Source organism: Limulus polyphemus, unplaced genomic scaffold (assembly GCF_000517525.1).
Source record: "Limulus polyphemus unplaced genomic scaffold, Limulus_polyphemus-2.1.2 Scaffold1483, whole genome shotgun sequence".
Lineage (NCBI taxonomy): Eukaryota > Metazoa > Arthropoda > Merostomata > Xiphosura > Limulidae > Limulus > Limulus polyphemus.
In genome coordinates this window covers 34,835-56,976 of record NW_013667093.1, presented here as the reverse complement: position 1 = coordinate 56,976, position 22,142 = coordinate 34,835, and the positions used below count along the sequence as shown (strand labels likewise).

Below are 22,142 nucleotides of genomic sequence, written 5' to 3'. Positions count from 1 at the left end.
TATCTTTTCGTGCTCGCAATTACGTATATTGCATTTTCGTTTTCTTTGTCAAATAATGAAGACTGTTTTCATTTTTACCAACTTTGTCTAGTCTTATTGTTTTGCACACACTAGAAAGACTCAATTAAGTTACCCAATTCAAAATCACTCATCTTATTTCCTTGATGAATATGTTACAGTTAGCGAGTCCGTCTGTCTGATATTTATTTGTAAGGAAATCAGTTCACCTGAAAATTCCACATAACTAATTAAATATAATTTCTTGCATTCTTAATTATACGGATTTGAATGCATTGTTTCATCAGTTGGATATTCTCGCTGTTTACGAGATTTTTGTGGTTAACTGACTGATAAAATTACTTAAGGAAATAATAAACTCTTTTCAGTTTAAAGTATACTATGTGTCATTATCTGCTGTAAATAAACATTACTTTCACTTTTGTTTCCATTGCGTCTGATCTCTTTCTCAAAGCAACTGTTGCGTCATCGAGATCACGTGACAATTCTCACGCCCTCTTGTTTCTAGAACTATCCCGTATCTTGGCGAATGCTCTAGTATTTGCTAGATAGGGTAGGCTGGTATATAAAAGAGGGGAATGTAATGTGTGTGTGGAGAGTGAGTAATTGATCTGCGGTCAGAAGTATTATTGACGTTCGTTGTTATAGCGTTTGTTTAGCGCGATTGTTGAAGTTGGGTGTATCGGTAAAGTTGTATTCGGAAAGAATAAACCAGTTTTATTAAGTAAAGAACTTGTGTCGCTAAAGTTTCGTCGGAACGAAGTTACGGAAAGTTAATTAACAAACGGAGACGTAACACAACCATAGAACTCAGAGGACAACAACAACAAAAGTAAACGGAACAAACTTTCAAAAGTATTGATACTGGAAAAACTAGTTTCGACACGTTCGTGTGTCCTCTTTAGTCTCGAGTTGTCTAATGTGTCAAAAATAGTATCTCCAATATCAAGACTTCTGACAGTTTTATCCGTTTACAGTTTTTTGTTTGTTTTATTGTTATTGTTGTTGTTGTTTTGTAACTGTTACACATGATGTATAATTTTATGATCATAGAACTAAATTTAGCTTCGTGTTATTCCCTCTGAGGCTCAACAAGTAATTGTGGTTACTAAACTTATCTCTCAGGTTATCAGCACACACGAGAATAATTTCATATTTCATACTGCAATATTAGTGTGTTGAAAACAATAAAGAAGGAGTATCTAAAGCATACAAATTTTCAATATATAAATCAGACATTTCTACTTAGTATTATAGATGTGTATATGTATGTATATATACATATATCACTCAGACTTCAATGAACATTGTTTGTATTTTTCACAATAGTCACCCGGTAAGACAGCACTAAGTTTACGAACTTATAACTCTAAAATCCAGGGTTCGATTCCTCGCAGTAGACACAACAAATAACCCAATGTGGCTTTGTTCTAAAATAAATAAACAAACACTTTCACGTTCAGTATTAAAGTTAACATAAAACAATCAGGTAAATTATTAACATATTGTATTCTTAAAACTTTTATGTGTTAGTTGTGTCGACATTTTATACCTCAGCGAATTTAAGTTTAGAGGTTTTAATATAGTTTATGTATTTAAGCCAATTCGTTTTGAGATGTAAACTTGCTAAGCATTTTTATAGTGCTACAACTGAAAGGAAATATTATTATCCTTACATGTTTTGTTTACTATTATGAATTATTATATTTTAAAAACAATACTATGGGAAAATACAAAATATCATACGTTGATAAGATTGCCAAAATTATTTTGTAAATGTTTATACTTTGGTACGTAATAGTATGTAACTTATTCTGCTTTTAAGTTTTACAATTCGAATACCGTCTCTACTGGTAATTTGAATAATACTAAGTGGGGTGGTGAGTAATAGAGAAAATATTCGTATTCGTGTTCATGAAGTTATAATTTTTGTGTTTTTGAGTATTTTTATTTACTGCGATTATGCAAAGTTACAAATATATGCTAATATCATACAGTATACTGTTCGTATTCTCAAAACATAACAAAGATAAAGAGAAATGTTTTGAAAATTTTATATTTGCGTGTTCGTCACGTTTTATTTTTCGTGTGAATAACACCTTTCAGTTTCAGGTTTTATTTTTGATTATGATATAAGTTATGTGTTTGATTCTGTGTTTAGTTAGAATTTAGGGAAGGTAATGTTGGTTTGTACGGTATTTAGTTATAACCTAACTTTAAACATAGCCCCATAAACAAGTGTAAGCCTATGATGATATAAATATACTTTTTGTAGTTATTTTACAATTCTAGTAATGATCACAACAGTTACACGTACAGTTCGGCGTGTATATTTCCAAACTTGATGTAATACTACCCAGTACTACTACTAGTAGTTAGTATTATTAATAAAAATAAGTTGAAAAAGATTTAAAGTTATTAACCATGTATTTAGATTAACACTAAAAGTAAAATGTAAGATAATTGATTGCTTCATAAGTGAACTTGCATAGAAATGACATTTTGTAATTTGTATAACAAATAGACAACAAAAGACCACTTTGTTTTTCAAGTTTCAAGGTTGTCCTTGCATTCCTCCTTTTGAATAAAGTAGAAGTTTATAATCACCCTTTCTTTTTCAGGAAATAATCTAATCCTATCTTAATCTGTTGAAAAGTGTTGATCTCAACCAACGTATAATACATACATGTATATGCAATTAAGGAAAATGAAGGATGTGTTGGTTCATCTAGGCCAACCCATCCACTGTAAATTGGAATAAACTATAAAATAAAAAGAAAACATATAGTCAATCTTTATCATTCAAATATTTATTAAGCCTTACCTTGACCTTCCTTAAATTAACTGCATCTACCACATCTAATGGCAACCCATTCCAAAGGTCAACCATCCTGTTAGAAAAATAAAACTGTCTTAGAAGCTAGAATGTTAATGACTCCTATCCTGTCAAAATGTATATTTGTGTACTGTAGTCTTACCATTCTCACCATTAAGTACAAAAAAGATGATGCATCAACACTATCAGTTCCCTTAAAAATCTTAAACACCTCAATTGGATCATCTTTAACTCTTTTTTTTTTTGTTTGTTTTAGAGAGAAAATAATTTTGGAGATTTTAACCTATCCTAATATTGCAACCTTTTCATCTCAAGTATCATCTGAACCCTTTCCAGCAATTCTGTGTCCTTTCTATAGTAAGGAGCCCAAGACTGAACATATTAATCGAAGTGCAGCTTCCTTATACTCTCTTCAGACTTTTATTCAATACTAGCTGTGACCTGCATTTGTGGCAGTTTTCCTGCCCTTTGCTTGAATTTTCTTTATCATTTTCATGCATACCATTTAAGCTACTCTTTCTTGCAAGCATTATATGTAAGATTGATAAATCCTGGTCTATTTGAAAAAATGTTGTGATTAGACAAACAAGATCATGTAGACATAACTTAGGCACATGTAGTTTTTAATTGATTAGCAATCATTTGATAAGCTTGCAACATTAAAGTATACCTGATGGAATGACAATATATTGTACAATAGACTTGCTTGTTTTATTGAGATACACTACCAGCACAAAAAATGCTGTTATTAAAATAACAGCATAATTTGTTTTGAATGCTTTTTAGAGAACAGTATCCTTTCAGATTTTACCATATAATTTTTTGTCGTGTACATAAAGTTGTAAACGTAGATCTACAGTTTTTTATCTATATTTTAGCAGAAAAGAATCTGGTTACCTTTTTACATTTTTATTTTCTTATCCGTGATATGGAGTGAAAGAATGTGTGAACAATTTATATAGATCTTTCTTTGCCAAAATGGAACTTGTTGAACTCTGCTGTTTCAATGCTTAAGGGTTATGGCATTTGTCAACTAGATACAATAGAAATCTTTTTGGGCATAGCTAAGCCTCTTAGTATGTATAGATCTAAATATAAATTTGAGAAGAAATGACTGAGCATTGGCTAAAATTTAGACACACAGTAAGCATTTTTATAGTGGCTTTGGTCACGAAATTTTGGAACCAATGGAGTTTGTGTCATTTGACACAGTTTGAAGCTGTGTGGTTGTCTTTTTTTATATATATACTTTTATAAAAATTAATACTTTCACAGTGGTACGTATTATCACCTAAGGATTTGTATGATGATGTGAAAACATGACAGCTACTGTTGATCTTTTTACTTTAATACTTTGAGGATGTTACTGCAAGTGTTGATGAAGGAAATACTGTGGACTTGGTTTACCTTGATTTTCAGAAAACATTTGATAAGGTGCCTCACAAAAGACTTGTTACAAAAATTAAATCTGTAGGAGTGGGGGGAAATTTTATTAAATTGGATAGAAAATTGGCTCTAGAGTAGAAAGCACAGAGTAGTAATAAATGGAGTTGGATTTGACTGGATCACAGTTACAAGCAGTCTGCCTCAGGGCCCTCTGCTGTTTGTGATTTGTGACTAATGAAATTTTGAAGTCTCCAGATGATATAAAGATTTTTGGGATGCCTAACTGTATCGAAGATGCTGCAGACTTACAGGAAGATTTAGATCATTTGATACATTGGGCCAGTATGTGGCAGATGATGTTTAACTATCCAAAATGTAAGGTGATGCATGTAGGTTTTCGCAAATCAAATTATTGTTACAATTTAAATGGGAATACATTAACTACTGTGGTTGAAGAAAAAGATCTTGATGTTGTGATCGGAAATTCACTTAAGTCATCTAAATAGTGTATTGTAGCTAGCAGTAGGGCTAATAGGATTTTGGATAGCATCAATAGAAATATTGAATACAAGACATGGGATATTATTGCTTCACTGTGTAGATCACTTGTAAGACCTCATTGGAGAAGGTATAGAGAAGAGCCACTAGGACAGGGCTGGCGAACCTATGGCACACGTGCCCAAGTTATATAAGAATATATGTATATGAAGGCATATATATATATATTAATTATAATATATAAAATTAATAATAACCAAAATTATTGCTCAAAATACCCATGGGCACGCAAAATAATTTCTCTGAAAATTAGCAACAATTTGGGCACACACTCTTAAAAAGGTTTGCCAGCCCTGCACAAGGATGATACCTGGGATGGTGGAATTGTCCTTTGAGGAGAGACTAAGATTTCTAAACTTGTTTTCTCTGGAAAGGAGAAGAGTCAGAGGGGATTTGATTGAGATGTTTAAGATTATTAAGGGTACTGATAATATACCGTATTTTTTGGTGTATATGTAGCTTTTTTTTCCCCCAAAAACATTGTCTTCAAAATAAGGGTGCATCTTATATTCTGAAAAATATGGTAGATCCATCAAACTGTGTTTAGCAGTGAAAACGATAGGACAAGGGATCATAAATTCAAATTTGGGCAGCATAGGAGTCATCTATAGTTTAGACAGTATTACTTTTCAAACAGGGTGGTTGGCTTTAAGAATGAGCTGCCTTCAAGGGTGGTGGAGGCAGAAAATTTAACTAAGTTCAAGAAAAGATTGGATGAATACACGAGGAGTAAAGGGTAGTTATAGTTGGGAGCTGGAAGGGACATCCTTGGTGGGCTAATAAGCTACTTTTTGTCCATTTAAAATTTTATGAATTTATGAAATAATCACAGCAACACATATGCAAAATTTTTATGTTACCTATAAAATTATACTTACAACATTGAGTCCATTACTTCTGCTATCCAAGATATAGGAAAGGTTCTTGTAACTGATTGTATGTATCTAATAAAAGCAAAGTATAAAGTTGTTTCTGATCTTAATCTTCCAAAGACTAGTCTGCCACAACAAATTCACATCACCTATTTCTATTAACTTCCTTTCTTAATCCCCTCTAAAGGCCTATATGAAATCTACTTCCTTATCAGCATTTTAAATTACCCCCTTGTATTTGCAAACTTCCCTTGTACAACAAATACTAGCCTGTAGTCCCAAATCAATACAACAAGCGTTCTCTGACAATAAGATGGTCCATAATGATGGAACTCTTAACACACCCATTTGATTAAATACACATTTAATTCAAACTAGATCTGAATATATTTAATGAATGTAATTTATAGAATCCAAAACATGAAATTTATTAAAAGATGATAATATGTTTAATTACAAACACTGCTCATGTAAATGATGACATTGAAGTAGAAGCACAATGGCTAAAACAAGTACATGTAACTATATATATATAGGTCCTGTATTCATTGATATGTAAATATTAAGAAAATAATGACCAACATTTTAAGAAAGCATTCAGTTTGTATGGTTTATATATATCATGCCTCCATCATATCCATGGATTTGAAAATCATTATACATCTATTTGAAAAAGTACTGTTTATATTGTTACTAAATTAGATGGCTTATTCTTTGAATTTGTGTAAAGTCCAGTCCTATTAAGGATGCTCTTCTCATTGGAAAGGGACCCTCGGTTACCTATAACCTTTATTTTTTTTTCTCTAGAGCCACATGTGGTATGCAAACAATTAAATCACAAGAAATAATACTTCACTAAAGTATGTATGTTTTTATGCATTGTGTTGAAATTGTGTATGCATAAATACTCATAAAATGCTGTGCATGTTTCCAATGCATTTTAACAATTTCTCTATTGACTCTATATGGCTTTCAAATGGATTTTTTAAAATTGTCACATTCACCTGGAATATGCCATTGTATAAACAATATTTACAATTATAGTAAGCCTTTTTCAGATGTAGCAGCTTTGGCAATTGACATTTATCATCAAAACTGAATGAAATAGTTATTTAGTAAGTTTTTCGTCCTCAAACTGGCTTTATTATAACTTGCTGTATAAGTTAGGACTGATTCTTATTTTTCTATAAATAAACATTGATTGATGAATGGACTTGTTAGTAAACAGTATATAATTATAAAGGCTATCTTCTAACTACATCTATATATATAGATATTATGTAGAGCCTAAGGTTGTGGCGATGACATTTAAGTATACCGTGCCTATAGCTTTATTTCATTTAGAGACATGGCAGGCATGCCCATAGCTTCATCTTGTTTAGGGACATGGCAGTCGTGCCCATAACCTTGGCCTTATTTAATATCACTACAGGTAAAGTAAACAATAAAGTAATGGTAGTTAAAATAGTGTACAGAGTACAAAACAGTTATGAGTGTTCAGTGTGTGTAATGCAGTTTTACAAATTGAAACAAATAAACTCACAAAAATGAAGAATAAAACCCGTAGTAAAGAAAAAAGTAGCTTGAACTAAAAGGTGTTTAGAGCAGTCTGTGAAATGAACTGAAGCTAAGTAAATGTAAAGTTGTAATGAAGACAAACTTAGCTGAATATGCAGAAATGTGTGAATGCGAGTTCACAAAGCGTTAAGCATATGGTTTTGAATGAATTGCTTATTTGTATTTTAGATGTAAATATGTTGAGAAAGCCCATAGAAATTGTAGTTAGTGTAATGTTAATTCTTGTTTAGGAAATTACATGTGAGTTAAATGTTGTTTGTGTGAAATATTTTGCAAACAAAAAACTGAAGTTGAAATTGAAGCCAGTTGTTACATGATGACAACAACATTGTGCAATTGTGTACCATACATGCTGCATTAAAAAGTTTGACAAAGCAAAAAACAGGTGAGGTGATTCTGGATTGAAAAGCCAATATGAAATTTGTAGTGTTTGATTGAGAAATTTGTGCAAAAAGTTTTAGACAAACAAGCGCAAGTATATTATTTATATATATATTTGTAGATACAACTTAAGATCCTATTTTTCCTACCATTATCAATAGCACATTGTTTGCATGGCTGAAGAGACTGATCAACAAATACACCAAAATCCTTTTCTTCCCTAACACTGTTAAGGTTATTCCCATCAAAATTATACTCATAATTGAAATTTTGATATCCCATATGCATTGCTTTGTGTTTATTATAATTAAAAGCCACATACCCTTTTTTCACCCAATTTTCCAAATAATCCAAATACTTTAGTAAAGCAGCAGCATCCTACTCACAGCCAGCAACACCCAAAACTTTATCATCAGCAAAGTTAAATAACTTATTAACCATTCCTTCATCTATGTCACTGATATAATCAGAAAGAGCAAAAGTCCTAACACTGAGCTCTGAGGTATCCCATTTATGACAATAACTCCAGTTGGATTGAACTCCATTTATTACAACACTTTACTTTCTTTCATCCATCCAGTTTGCTAATGGCAACTTATTTCATGAGGCAATCACCATTTAAAAAAAAAAATGAAATTTTCTTAATTGGAGCCTAGTCAACTTGTATTTTTGTTACTAATGGAGAGCCTGGGGTTTTGCTTTTTATTATTTAATTAGTGAGGGCATAATTAGTAAATTTTGCAGATGATATTAAATTTTTGGTATTTCTACTTGTATTGAGTTTGTTGATGTACTACAGAAATTACTTGGAACAGTTGGTTGGATGGGCAGATATTTGGGGAAAACAAACTCTAATTATAGTTACTTAAGTAAGTGCAAGATCATGCATGTGGGTTATTGTAATTTGAATCACACATTTATATACATTTACAAATCACTAGTTAGGCCTCACTTGGAATATTGTCAGTTTTGGTCTCTCTTTCTAGGAAAGGATATTGATTTATTAAAATTTTTTTGGCTCAGAGAATGGCTACTTGGAGGAATGTGGGGAAGGAGGGATTATCTTAAGGTAAGATGACCATATGTTACTCTATGAAGAATGTGTCCCCAAATAACACCAATTCAAAGAAATTGCTTCAGAATAACCCTTACATTTCATTCGAAATATGTTATGAGGTCTGCAAAAGAAGTACATTAAAATTTAACATTCAGACAGTTGTTATTATCATAATCATTATTACTATGCATAACATGGTCATGTGATAATACTGGTGCAGTTGTCATAGCAACCTTTTTTAGAGGAGTAAATTCCTAAAACAGATACACTCAATAGGAAATCAAGTTCTGTTTTTTAGCTCATTAAGTACCAACTTCAGTACTTAGGACAAGACACAAGTCAATTATCCTGTTCTAAAAATATAAATGTCTTAAATGGAATATAGCCTATATTTTCCAAGTGTTAAACTTGTGTCTCTTCATCCTATTGTCTTCAGAATGCAGCACAAGCATATCAGACACTTTGATCTTATCAATCCCCTGAATAATCTTAGAAAGTTCGTTAAGATCACTTCTTGCCCTTCTTTATCAAGAGAAAATCAATCAAAATAACTTATACCTGTAAGATAGCCATTCAACCCCCAGAATAATCATGGTAGCCCTCCCCAGAACTGTTGATTAAGTCAGTATCCTTTCTTAGTTAAGGAGATAACTGTAAATAGTTTTCCAATTCATTCTCTAGTAGTAACTTAACATCCTTAACACAGCTAAAAATATCCAAGTTTAAAAACCATTAACAAACTTTATTAATTTACTAATTATGTCCCGGTCGTTTTCTGTTATTTTCTTTACCTTAACATTAACTGTAGTAAAATTAGCAATGTAGGGTTAAATGAAAAGTTGAAAAATACTAGATCTAAACTACTTTTTTTTCTATTTAGAATGGCTGTATATTGTAACAGATAATTACAAACTATTTATTTTTACAGCTAAAATTAATACTTTTCAAATCTGGGTTAATTAAATTATATTACTTTAAATCTGTAGTTATACACACACACACACTCAGTGCTCAGTCATTTATCATAGCCAGACAGCTTTGTGTAGACAATTGAACATATGCTAAGTTACTGAGTGTTACAAAAAATTTTTTTTTCATTACGTTTTCTTATCTGACCTAATAAGTTTATAATTTTTCACATTTAAGTTACTTTCATAATAATACATTTAAAATATATATAAGGAAAAGAGAAACGTATTACCCACTGTTTGGACTTGTTTTTGTTGTTGATGGGTGAAGCACTGTAGACTTACTTTTTTGTTACTGTTGGTGGTCCAAAATATAATTAGTTGTTATTTCATATATATATATACAACTTAGAACAAAAAACATTATCCAAAAAATAAATACCCTAAAACTACTATAATTTAACTGGGTTTCTAACTAAGTTATAAATAGATAAAAAAAGATATTCCATATGAAACTTAATACTATGTGTTGTTGTGGTGAGGCCACTAATGGGTTGATTTACAACTACCCAACCAAATCACAGGAGTGTAACTCATAGTTAAAAGAGCCTTATTAGTGATGGGAGACAGAAATGGCTTGTATTCTTAGATAACTCAAATTGGATAGAGCATTGGCCCTTTTAGCCAAAGGTCCGAAGTTAAAGCCCCACTACTGAATATTTTCTGAGACTGAACTGTGAGATGTTTGTTTATATGTGTATATCTGCTAGTGGAATTTTCACTTATTAGTAATGATTGTTAGAAAGTGGCTTAGCAGTAAGCCTGTAGGCTTATAATAAAAGCCTGGTTTCGATACCTGTGGTGGGAAATGATGCACAAATAGCCCATCATGTAGCTTTGTGCTTAACAACAGAATAAACAAACTTAAGATGCAAACAAACTGATATATGGATTTTTGTTTGCTGTACTCACTTACCAACTGTTGGTTTCTTTGGATAAACTGGATATGTGTATTAATATGAAAAGATTAAATGCAAAATTCGGTATATCCAATTTTGCCACTTTGAGGAAATTGGCTTTTTTTCTTTCTGCAGTTTCACACAAACATGCTATGAAATTAAAAGTGAGTTATTTATTAAATGAAACTATTATGAATCATTTCATGAAATCCTAGAAAGCTCTAACTTTCTTATTTATTTCAAATTTTACAAAATCTGTTTTATTTTCAAACAAAATGTTTTGTATCCAATTTTCATTCTAGATTCTATAGTTTAAGGGATCTGTGTCCCCTGGTATCAAAATTGATGGAATAAGATTGTGTTTTGCTTGTTACTTCCACATTAAACAAATTTTTACAATTATAAAACATCTTTTAAGTTTACAAGCAAAATCTTTTATACTTAATTTACTTTTTTTTATACTTATACTTACAAAAAATGAGCCATAAACAAAACAAAGAAATGTAGTCATGCATCTACCTTAATTAGCGTGACTTGCATGTCAGTTACTTTTTATGGAGATGAGGCTTGACAATAAGATGCACTTTTTTTAGCCTCATTTTGAGTCTAGTAGAATTTCATAGTGGTCCTGTGATTGTCAGAAGTGAAATGAAAAAGTGATGTTTATTACTTAAAACATATGTAATCAGAAAGACATTTGGTAAAATATAGGCCTACTCATGGAAATTTGACAGGTCAGGATGGCAGGAGTGCCAGAGAGTCTGCAACGTACTATTTTCAAGGGGATACAAAAAAAAAGTGGGATTCTTGTGATCCTCCACACTTGCCACAAAAGCTGTATATCCGTAGACCTTTTAACTCCAAATGCTGCATATACATCAATATAATGATGTTGCCAGTTGAATTTTGTCAGGAATGGCATATACCACATTTGGCTTCTAATCTCTTCATACATATTGGTTTATGTTATTTTATGATTTTTAACATTGTTAGTAGGATTTTATAGTTCAGCATGTAGAAAACCTCACACATGAATTGATAAAGAAATCATGGTTTAGATTAATGCTCCCACAAATTAAAATAGTGTTTATATATATATATATATGTGTGTGTGTGTGTGTGTGTATATATAACTTTAACCTGTGGACACGAGCTCTTGTATTGTACATAACTTTATATTCAGCATGAAACCATGAAAGTATACATACTATAACTGAAAGTACTTAATGTATCTTCACAATATTTGGTAAGTAAAGCTTACAAGTCTTTTGTACACAGAAAATCAGATTTTCAATAAAGTGTTTTAGTAAAAGTTTGTCTGTGAGTATATGAAGTCAGTGTTGACTAGTCTAAGTACAAGGTGATTTTAATGCTAAGGTTAAAAAAAGTTTTTTCATCTGAAAATTTTCAAATTTCATTTGCAAAATGTCTAAAACCTCATAAATGAATTCTAAATGTTTTTTCAGTGAAACTGTATATTTTATCAGTTGTTTTCTGTATTATAACTGTACTCACTTGGTTGATTTGACAACCTTTTAACCACTGCAAAAACATAAATAAATCTAAATTATTATTTTTTTCATTCTAAAATGTGTGTGCATTTTAACAGACAATTACACAATATTTATTTTTACAGCCTAAGCTAACAGAATTTTTCATTTAGTTATTGTTGTTTTTATTTATAGTTGAACTTTGACCCACTCTCACAAAGTTGTATTTATTATGTTGGTCAGCTTTGTGCAAATTATGGATTGAATTCTCAGCACACTCACGTTGAATTACACAAACATGCTCAGGCTTGATGCATGGTATCATTGATCACAAATATTTTATTTATTCATTTAATTTAAAATTAATTATAAGTTTCTAATTTATATGTGTTAGTTAATTTTATAAAAAAAATAGAAAATATATATCAAAAATAAGAAACTTAGTACTTCCAAAACCTTGTCTTCTTCAAGATTTTATACTTGTACAATCCAAGATGTCAAAATTTAATCCTAATTCACATTATGATAATGTGATCCCAGAATTTTCTTTTAATCCAAATATCCAATATAGAATAAGAAATATTTCCATGCATATAGCATAGAATGTCCTAAAACTTGTATAATTTATATGGCTTTCTAACTAAGATAGAAAAGACTCAAAAATCCCATACCTGGTCAAGCATAGCTCCAACAGTTGCATCCAAGGAAAATTACACCAACATGTTCAAATCTGCTTACACCAAGGCCTTTAGGCCCTATAGCTGTCAGTTAAGTGAAATCCTGTTATTTTGTTGATTGCAAATAATACAATAACAAACATCAGAGAGAATTTATAAGTTTTGAAAGCAATGCTGTGTGGGAGGCATGGCACATGACATTTACTTTATTGCTTATATCTCCATAAAACATAGCTTTCTTGCTACAAATTGACAGCTTACCTTGGGAATATGTATAGTATATGTGAAAAATTTCACAGAAAGTTACAAGACCAAATAGGGGTAGCATAAAATGCAGAAATGAACATTTTGGACTGAAGAAGTGTCATGCAGTATAGAAAATGAGGCTTCATAATTTACTTACGTATATCCCTCTAAAATTAAGAAATTAAAACTTGTATTGAAATTTGAGCAATAAACAATATTTTAATGGCAAATTTAGCAATATGAATGTATAAGACAATAGTTTAATTCAGAGCTGATTGATAAGTGGAATTTGATACTCAATTAATTGTCATGCTCATTAAACATTAGTGATTCTGATTATTACTGTTTGCAATTATCTCAGTAGTCAATTAATAAAAATTACAATTAACTCAATCATCACAAAAATAATCAACTAATCAAAAATAGGGTTTATGATTATTCCAACTAATTAAGTAATTGAAATATGGCCATTATGTTTGTAAGCACCGAGGTGCATAAGGAGCGTCTTGGGTTTTATTTCCATTACCATTAAACTTGGTTATTGTGTCATTTTTATTGCAAACTTAGCTAAAATTACCTGCCACTAATTTTGAACTGCTGATTAAAGGGAAAGCAACTGGCTGATGACACTCATCACCAACTCTCGCTACTGAAGTGTTAAATTCAATGTAAATATACTGTTGATTTATATAGCATTATATTTCTGATTTATAATTGCATAACTTTTCTTTATTGTTGCATTAGCAGGTGTGGATCTAATGATGGGTCCAGATGCCTTAATACATTCATATTCCTTGGCTTTTTACAGACATTAACAATGTGTCTAGACTAGTGATTTGTTTTCATCAAAAGTTATTATTTAGAACAGTGATTCCCAAAGTGGGAACCGCAGCCCCCTGGGGCCGTGAAGCTTTTTCTGGGCTGAAAACAAAGATACTGAATTAATTTTAATTCTAAATAAACAATAAGCCGATAAAAATTATGTTGAATAAATTAAATGATACATTATGTTGAAAGGAGATGTTATTGTTTTTACTATGGCACTGTTTTTCAATCACCATGCTAAAGTTATAGGTTGGGGGGGCCTCAAACTTTTTTATTCACATCAAGGAAGCCTCAGACTAAAAGAGTTTAGGAATCACTGATTTAGGAGACACCTACAGCTCTTATAACATTCACTTGTTGCAGAATCTATTTTTCATTGTTTAGAAACTAAAATTCTAATGGGAAAACTGTATTGTTGATGACTGAAATAAGTGAAGATGCAAATGATATGACTGTTTAAGTTACCATTTTTTAAAACAAACTTTTAAATAGACATTCTGTTTACTAGTGCCATAGTTTGCTGGTATGATTATAAATAATTATAGCTTTTTAATTTTCATTAAAAATTTGAAATGTTTGTTATTAACTGTTTTGAAATTGTAGATTATAACTTTATTGAGTTAATTATTTAAAGAGTATGTTGACATTATTTGAATTTTGTCTTATTAAGGTTACTTTAGAGCTATTTGGTCAAAACTAATTAATCCAAAATACTATATTGTTGTAGTTTTTTTCATGTAACAAAATTTTCAGTATTTTTTACAGTGTTACACAGCCAACTTTTTAAAAGTTAACTGTTATCATACCATCACTGTACAAATGGAACATTACTGTAGCTAATGTGGAAGAATTAAACTTTGTTACTTGTTAACACACAATATTATCTGAATAAACTAGTTTTATTCTGGCAAATTCTTTAATGGTTTTCAGACTTTGTAAGATGAAGTTATCAGTATCAAAAGTTTTATTTTACAAAATAACTAATGTTATTGTAATTTTTATGTAGCCTTGCTTTAAATTTAGGCTACATGAAGAATATCAAAAAATAAAAGTTTTTACTTTATCTTAGTACCCATTTGCCTAATAAACAAAATGAGTTATGATTATTCATTTTCTTGGTGATTATGAAGTGTGTGAGTAAATGTGTAGTTAAAGATACAACACCTAAAGCCCAAATATTGTCACAAACATGCTTATAAACATATAAAACAATAGTGGACTGTCTAGAAAAGTGTACACAGTATTGTTGCAACAGGTGACTGATAAGCGAATAAAACATTAAACAGTGCCATTCTGTTACCTGTATGATACATTTTCATGTATAAAGTTTAGGGTTAAGAAAATAACTTAATTCTAAATTACTGTGCCTAAAGTGTGAAGACTGTTTCCTTTAGCTCCTTTATGGAGTTTCACCAAGTTCTGACAGTTTCAAATATCAATCATTTTCAACAGTTTGAGGAATGGCAAAAGTAAATTTTATAGATTTACGTTTGCTATTTTTATCTAAAAGGATTGGTTCCTTATTGTGTTTGTATTTAGTATTTTTTGACTAACGTAGAAACATTGAGGAAAAAGTATTAATTTTGTTTGAACATTTTTTAATTCCAGGAGAAACTTTGATTTCATTTTAGACTATCTTAAAGCCTTCCAGCTTTGAAGCACCTAAGAGGCCCCTGGTCTCCATCTTTTATCCCATCACAAGTACAGTCCAAAATTATGAAATCATCATACTCTCCCAGATTAATAAGTTAGAGTATGCTGATGACATTAAACCTCAAGGTATTTCTTGTTCTAGTGAGGATGTTAAAGTATTACAGAATGAGTTTCATCACTTAGTAAGTTGAATAAATATTTGGCAAGTGATCTTTGCTCATAGTGATAGCATGGTAATACATTTAGGTTATCACAGTTTGGATCACATGTTTGATATAACTTGAAATCCACTTAATAGTGACTGAATAGAAGGATTTTGCAACACCTTCAAGAAACAGGTATCAGATTTTTTTTCAATCCGACAACTGAAAAAATTTACTTCTGTACTTGTTTATATCTCTACATTACTTTTTCACAGTTAAATATATGAATCTCTATGATTCTTTTTATTTCATGTATTATTTCGATTTTTTTCCCATTTGTCACCAGCTACGTGTACATGTTTATTTTCCAGAAAGGAAAAATACTACTTGACTGCTAAAAGATATTAATAACTTGGACAACTTGATGAAGTGTTTGTCTCAACTGAATTTTACAATTATTTTGTGATTGCTGAGAGCAAAAAGCTGCTACATTATATTTGTACTTGGTATCTAATACATAATAGTTCAACCTTTTTCTTTTTTTAATTCACCTGAAGTTCAGTTTGATTATATCTTGTAATACTGAGCATTTAATTTTTTGTTTATTTAGACGTGGGTGGCATATGGTAGTAGAATAGGTGGGATGTTTGAGCCATGAATTGGTTTCTTGGTAGTTGTTACATATATGTAAACATTGCTGAAACTGAAAGTGTGTGTGTATACTTGCATGCTTCTGTGTTGGCTCAGAAGGCACTTATAATAAGTATATTATTGTATGTTCAGTTTTGTTGTGAATGTCCAGAAACAAGGGCTGGAATAATGGAGTTCACTGTAATTATTGATTAAATAAACTGTTGTTTACCCTATAGGCATACATTTAGATGTACCAACACAGCATGAGAATGGTGTTCTTCAAGCCATCAGTTTTAAACCATGACAACATGTTTAACACACATCATAGAGCTCATCTTTATGCTATGTATTCTTGGAAAGCATTATATCCTTTGAGTATGTGAATATTTCAAGATTTTTACCAAACTATTAAGTTAAAAAATGATTTTTTTTAAATTTACAAAAAAGAAAAGGAGAGACCTGTGCAAGTGTTAACTTTTTAAGTTTAAAGAAATGTATAGTAATGTTCATTACTAGTGCCTCTTCAAGGCTGCAGCATATCCTACAAGATCTTTGGAATTATACCTGTTAAGTCTTCTCATAGATGGCAGCACTACAAGGAATAATGAAATAGACAAGATTAAGGTAAATTAGGGAAATGTTTATTTAGGAAAACTTTTAAATCACAAATATAGAATCACAATTCTTACATATACTTGAGGAACCAAATAGAACCATAAGTATATGGAAGTACTCTAAAATAAGGTTACCTCCTACCCTCAAGTTTCTGACTTGTTTTTATTTTTGTGTTTGACTCATTAGCAACCCTATAACCAAAAGTCAGGGACCAACAAGCAGTTTGGTGCATGAAAACATAAAATTGTTAGATTGCATGACAAAAAACTAGGATATTCGAATATATAATTAAAGGGTTGTCTAAATATGGAAAAATACTAGTGAGATCATAATCATCTGTGGTTAATCTTGTGTTGGTAAAGTACATTGAAATTGAAGGAGGTTTTCAAAGTAATGGAATTTACATTATATGGAGAGTTGGATTTAGTTGCTGGTAAGATGTCAGAAAGACAGATGTCTATACATAATTTTATTTAGGATTAAAGTCCTCTTCACTTAAAATGTTCTAAACAGAGAAAATAAGTCAAATGTATAGTATTACCAGAACTTAAATATTATTTTCCACAAAAGAATCAGTAATTGTTAAAATTAATTTATCACAGTTTAAAAATATTTTGTTAAATGTTTTCTTGGTAACCTTCTCTAGGCTCATGTTAAAGACAACTATATGTATCTGTTAAATCAGTGTATTGATGAAGTTGTACAGTAAGTTGCCCACTTATGAGACATACCTCAACAATCCATTGTCTGAAGTTGTGAATGGTAGAATTTTGTACTTTGGGGAAAAGCAAATTTTAAAATGAGAAATGAAAACTTGTTACAATTTAAGTGTAATAAGATACTAATCTTAAGTATCTTCAAAGTTATATTTTCATTTTATTAAACAGTATATTTATGATAGCAACTAGAAAGCAGAAGTAGTCTATTTATAGAATGTAGACAACATACAAGACTTGAGTGTAAAAAATAACTTCTTTGAAAATATATAAAAAGTGACAGATTAATCTAAAACCTAGTTAAAATTTTATGTTGTTCAGATGTTAGTATATTGATTTTGAAGTGTATAATATCAAAATAGTTGATATAACGTATGAATTCCACCTGAAATAAATGTTTTAGTGAGTAATGAATTTAATAACTATATCTTGAGACAATATACTGTTGTAGTATTCACTAATTAAAAAAATAAAAGTCATGAAACCTCTGTTCTTTTTTGTTTACTTAAAAGCAACTGAAATAAATGTTAATACAGAAAATACAAATTGTCAAGCTTAAAGACAAGTATGATTACATATATATGAAATGCTTATTACTGTTTGAAGGGAAGTGTTTTCTATCTAGCTTCCTTTGTGTCTGTAAATGTTTTTATTCAGATTAGCTAATTTTTATATGAGCAGACTTATTTAGATATGCCAAATACAGTTGAAAACTAATTGATTGAAAAAAGCCATTATCAGGAGTTTGCTGTTTATATATTATATTTGTTAAAAGTTTTGTAAAAGCATAGTTAATTATGTGGTGTTATATGGTAAAGTTGGGAGATTAATCAGTATAATAATTGCCTATGAGCGGTGATTACATCAGTTAATGTCATAAAAACATTGATTAATAAAAATTAATAAAAGCATAGTTAATTATGTGGTGTTATATGGTAAAGTTGGGAGATTAATCAGTATAATAATTGCCTATGAGCGGTGATTACATCAGTTAATGTCATAAAAACATTGATTAATAAAAATTGTGATTAAGCTGATTGTAAAAAAATAACTAATCAAATTAGGGTTTCCAGTTATTACAGCTATTCAAGTAATTGAATTATTGCCACCTCATTTGTTTTTGTTGTCTTTGCTATGGTAAAACTACTAAGATTGTCTGTCTTGTTAATGATATTGAACAACCAAAGAGAGAGAGAAGACAACTGGCTTGCAGCACCTGCCTCCAACTTTCTTCCTCCCTTTTTTTCAGCTGGATTATGTTTCACAATATAGTTATATAATTCATTTATCATATGCAGTTAATAAATATGTAATGTGAAACTGCACTAAGACAGTCTATAAAAGAAAGTATAAGATTGACCTGTTTTTTTCCTAGGATTTTTCTTTAATTTGTTTGAAATATAAACAAAATTATATTAAGATGCTTCCTGTAATAATGCACTTTAACTAGTTCAGGTAACTCATTTCACTCAGTGGAAGAAGGTTTGAGAACTTGTGTTAGTTAACAGTAAATGTGAATTTATTTTGCAATGTGTATTTGTATAAGCAAAAATAACTCTAATATTGATATACCACAAATTGTTGTTAAAAATACATAAGTAACATTTGTATTAAACCTATAATGATAATAATGTGTATTTTTAGATTCTTTAATAATTAATTCTGTTCACAGCGTATGCATAACTTTCTGTTGGTGATGTGCCTGGTATATTCAAGACCATATTAAGTTTTTGTTATATTACTTTGTGTAATGTGACTGGTATGTTCAAGACTATATTAAGTTTTTGATATTACTTTGTGTGATGTGACTGGTATATTCAAGACGACCATATTAAGTTTTTGTTATATTACATCGTTTCGGAAAGTAAAGTAAAGAATGTTATTGTATATGTTGCTAGAGTTGATTATAAATTTATTAAATAGTGTTAACAAGTGTTTTTATTCTTATTTTAACAAATGTTGTGTTAGTTGTTATAATTTATATTTCTGTGTGCTCGGTTGAATTACCTTTGTATATACTTGTGTAAACATAATCAAGTGTCCAAGATACAGAGTTTATATACCACTTGTACAGTACAAATGATAGACTCTAATTTCTAAACACGTCTGCATAAGATATTTAAATCTCAAAATAAGTTTCTCAAATTATACAGTATGTGTTGTTGAAACTATGTGAAATTTCATATTAACCAACTAGGTAATTGTTGGAATAAACTGATACATTGATTCAAAAGCAATTCAAGAAATGTAAAATATGATTTTTAGAGCTACACTTACTACTACTGTAAAAGGGAAATCACTGACATACTTTAATAATTTAACATCACTGGCTGTGCTTGTAGTCTGGTCTTGTCAGTGTTTGTACTTCACAAAATAGACCAAGAAACCAGAAGTATAGAATGAATATGTATGTGTACTACATCAGTGTTCTAATGTGGTTGAATTTTACATATAGCATAGAAATTGCTACTTGTTTTAAAGGCTTATTTTTAATAATGAGTTAGTATAGATTGCATGTTACTCTTATGTAATGTTCAGATAAGTGATAATGTAAAATTTCAATAAGGTTGACACAAACAAGAGTAGTTTAGTTTTGTTAACATACTTTTTTATATCCTTTCAAGCACTGCACTACTTATATTATAGAAAATAACATTTTTTGGCACAATGAAAGATAAAATCCTTTTTAGAAATTTCAGCCAACTAGTTTTGGTATCTCTAGTCCTGATGTTACCAAAACTAGTTGACTGAAGTTTCTAATTAGGATTTTCTTTTATTGTGTCACAAAAAAACTTTTTTTTTATATACTCTTAACATAATTTTGTGCATGTATGTGTATGCAGTATCCATCTGTCATCATTTCAAACAATACATTCAATAAGTATTGCTTAAAGCTTCTGAAAAATATACCTCTGAATACAAATAATGGAGAAAATATGAGTTTTAATGAAATAGCATTGTTTTAAAGTTAATACAAACACTTTCCAACTTAATTGCAATTTCAGTTGTTGCTGATAAATCTTACACCCAATCATTAAGAAAACATTTATTTTACATAAAGCTAATGCTGTACATTTCTTAGGATTTCTTTATTTCAGGCAAGTATGATCAAATATTGGTTGTATGACTATAAATTATATAAATTTTCTCTTGAGAAACTACAGAAACATTCTCTTTTTCTCCAACCAGGACTTCAGTTTCTGTGCCCGGTCTGTCATAAACAGTTTTCAACTAATTCAAACATGAGGCGTCACGTCCGAGACCAACATACTCAAGACAATAGGTTTCAGTGTGAATTCTGTTTTAAGTCATGGAGAAGATCAGATCACCTCAAAATTCATCTGAAAACTGTTCACAGTATAAAAGATTCAAGCAGACGTTTTGATCTGATATGGACTAAACAAGGACCAAAAACTTAGGCTATGAAAAAATTATTTTTGCCTCTTATTACTAAATATAGTAAAATAAAGCCTGTGAAAATTCAGCTGACACATTATTTGTACAATATGTATTGCCATTTCACACGTTTGTAACATGATTTGTAATGTTTTTAATTTAACACTGTTTTACATGTAATTCTATAATAACTTAGAAAACCCTTGTTTTATGTCTTATAATCTATATAAAAAAATATTTTGTGCAATTTTGTAACCTTACATGTACATCACTAATGATAAATAAAATGCAAAAGGAACTACACAGTAATTGTATTTTTTTAATATTTTACTAAGTATCTTTTGGAAGTGGTCCATGTGTTTAAACACAATTTAAATCTTGAGAGTAATCTTGGTTCCATAAAAAATTATTTCCAACTTTCTAAGGAAAAAGGAGGTAGTATAGCTTAATGTGAAAGCATGTTCTGTTTATGTAAACTGGAATTTCTATCTTGCTAATGAATTTGATTACATATTCATTCTCTTTTTTTTATATATAAATACAGAATGCTTCAATGAATAATTATATTATTATTTGCTCTATGTTAATAAAATATTATCTAATTAGTTTCTAGTCGGTGTACTCCAAATAGGTATTGGTAGCATTTTACAAATTCTGATAAATGGGATGAAACTCGTAAATCATGATTGACTTACTATATACAATCTCTACAATTAAAGATACATAAATTGCCCATAAAATGATTACCATAACCTAACCAAGTATTGTTTGCATCCAAAACCAGAATATTTGTCCAGTGAAATAACAAGGCTAACTTTTTACAGTTTTAGCTGTTACCTAAGGTTTGGTAACAGGTAAGGTGTAAATTAACAGATCCTCTGGATTTTTTCAGTTTGTCAATATAATATGCATAAATTTATATGTGATATTTAATTGGTTCATTTGATATATTTTATTTAAATGCTACTTTTTAGCTCTTGTGCAGTTTGATTCTTTGAATTATATATGTATAAAATATATTTGAGCTATGCAGTAGAAGGGTAACAATAGCAGCTAAAAGAATGTAATAAACATTGAAATTCGATGACGAGGAACCCACTTTGAGACTAATAATGGCTGGAGACGGCTTAAATGGGTAATGAAGAAAAACTTTAATATAAGTTTAACATGACAGCCTACTCTAAACCAACACCCC

General features: G+C 30.1%; 1 long non-coding RNA gene across 2 annotated transcripts; it reads left to right on the top strand.

Moving 5' to 3' along the window:
- The first annotated feature begins 2,131 nt into the window (after nucleotides 1-2,131).
- Nucleotides 2,132-22,078, top strand: LOC106463788. 2 transcript variants are annotated; one of them, XR_002611556.1, is made up of 3 exons: nucleotides 2,132-2,195; nucleotides 16,457-16,595; nucleotides 20,741-22,078. It is a non-coding gene; the product is annotated as an uncharacterized LOC106463788 (long non-coding RNA). The 2 variants fall into 2 exon arrangements; XR_002611555.1 differs by lacking the exon at nucleotides 2,132-2,195 and adding an exon at nucleotides 14,495-15,570.
- Nucleotides 22,079-22,142: the final 64 nt, after the last annotated feature.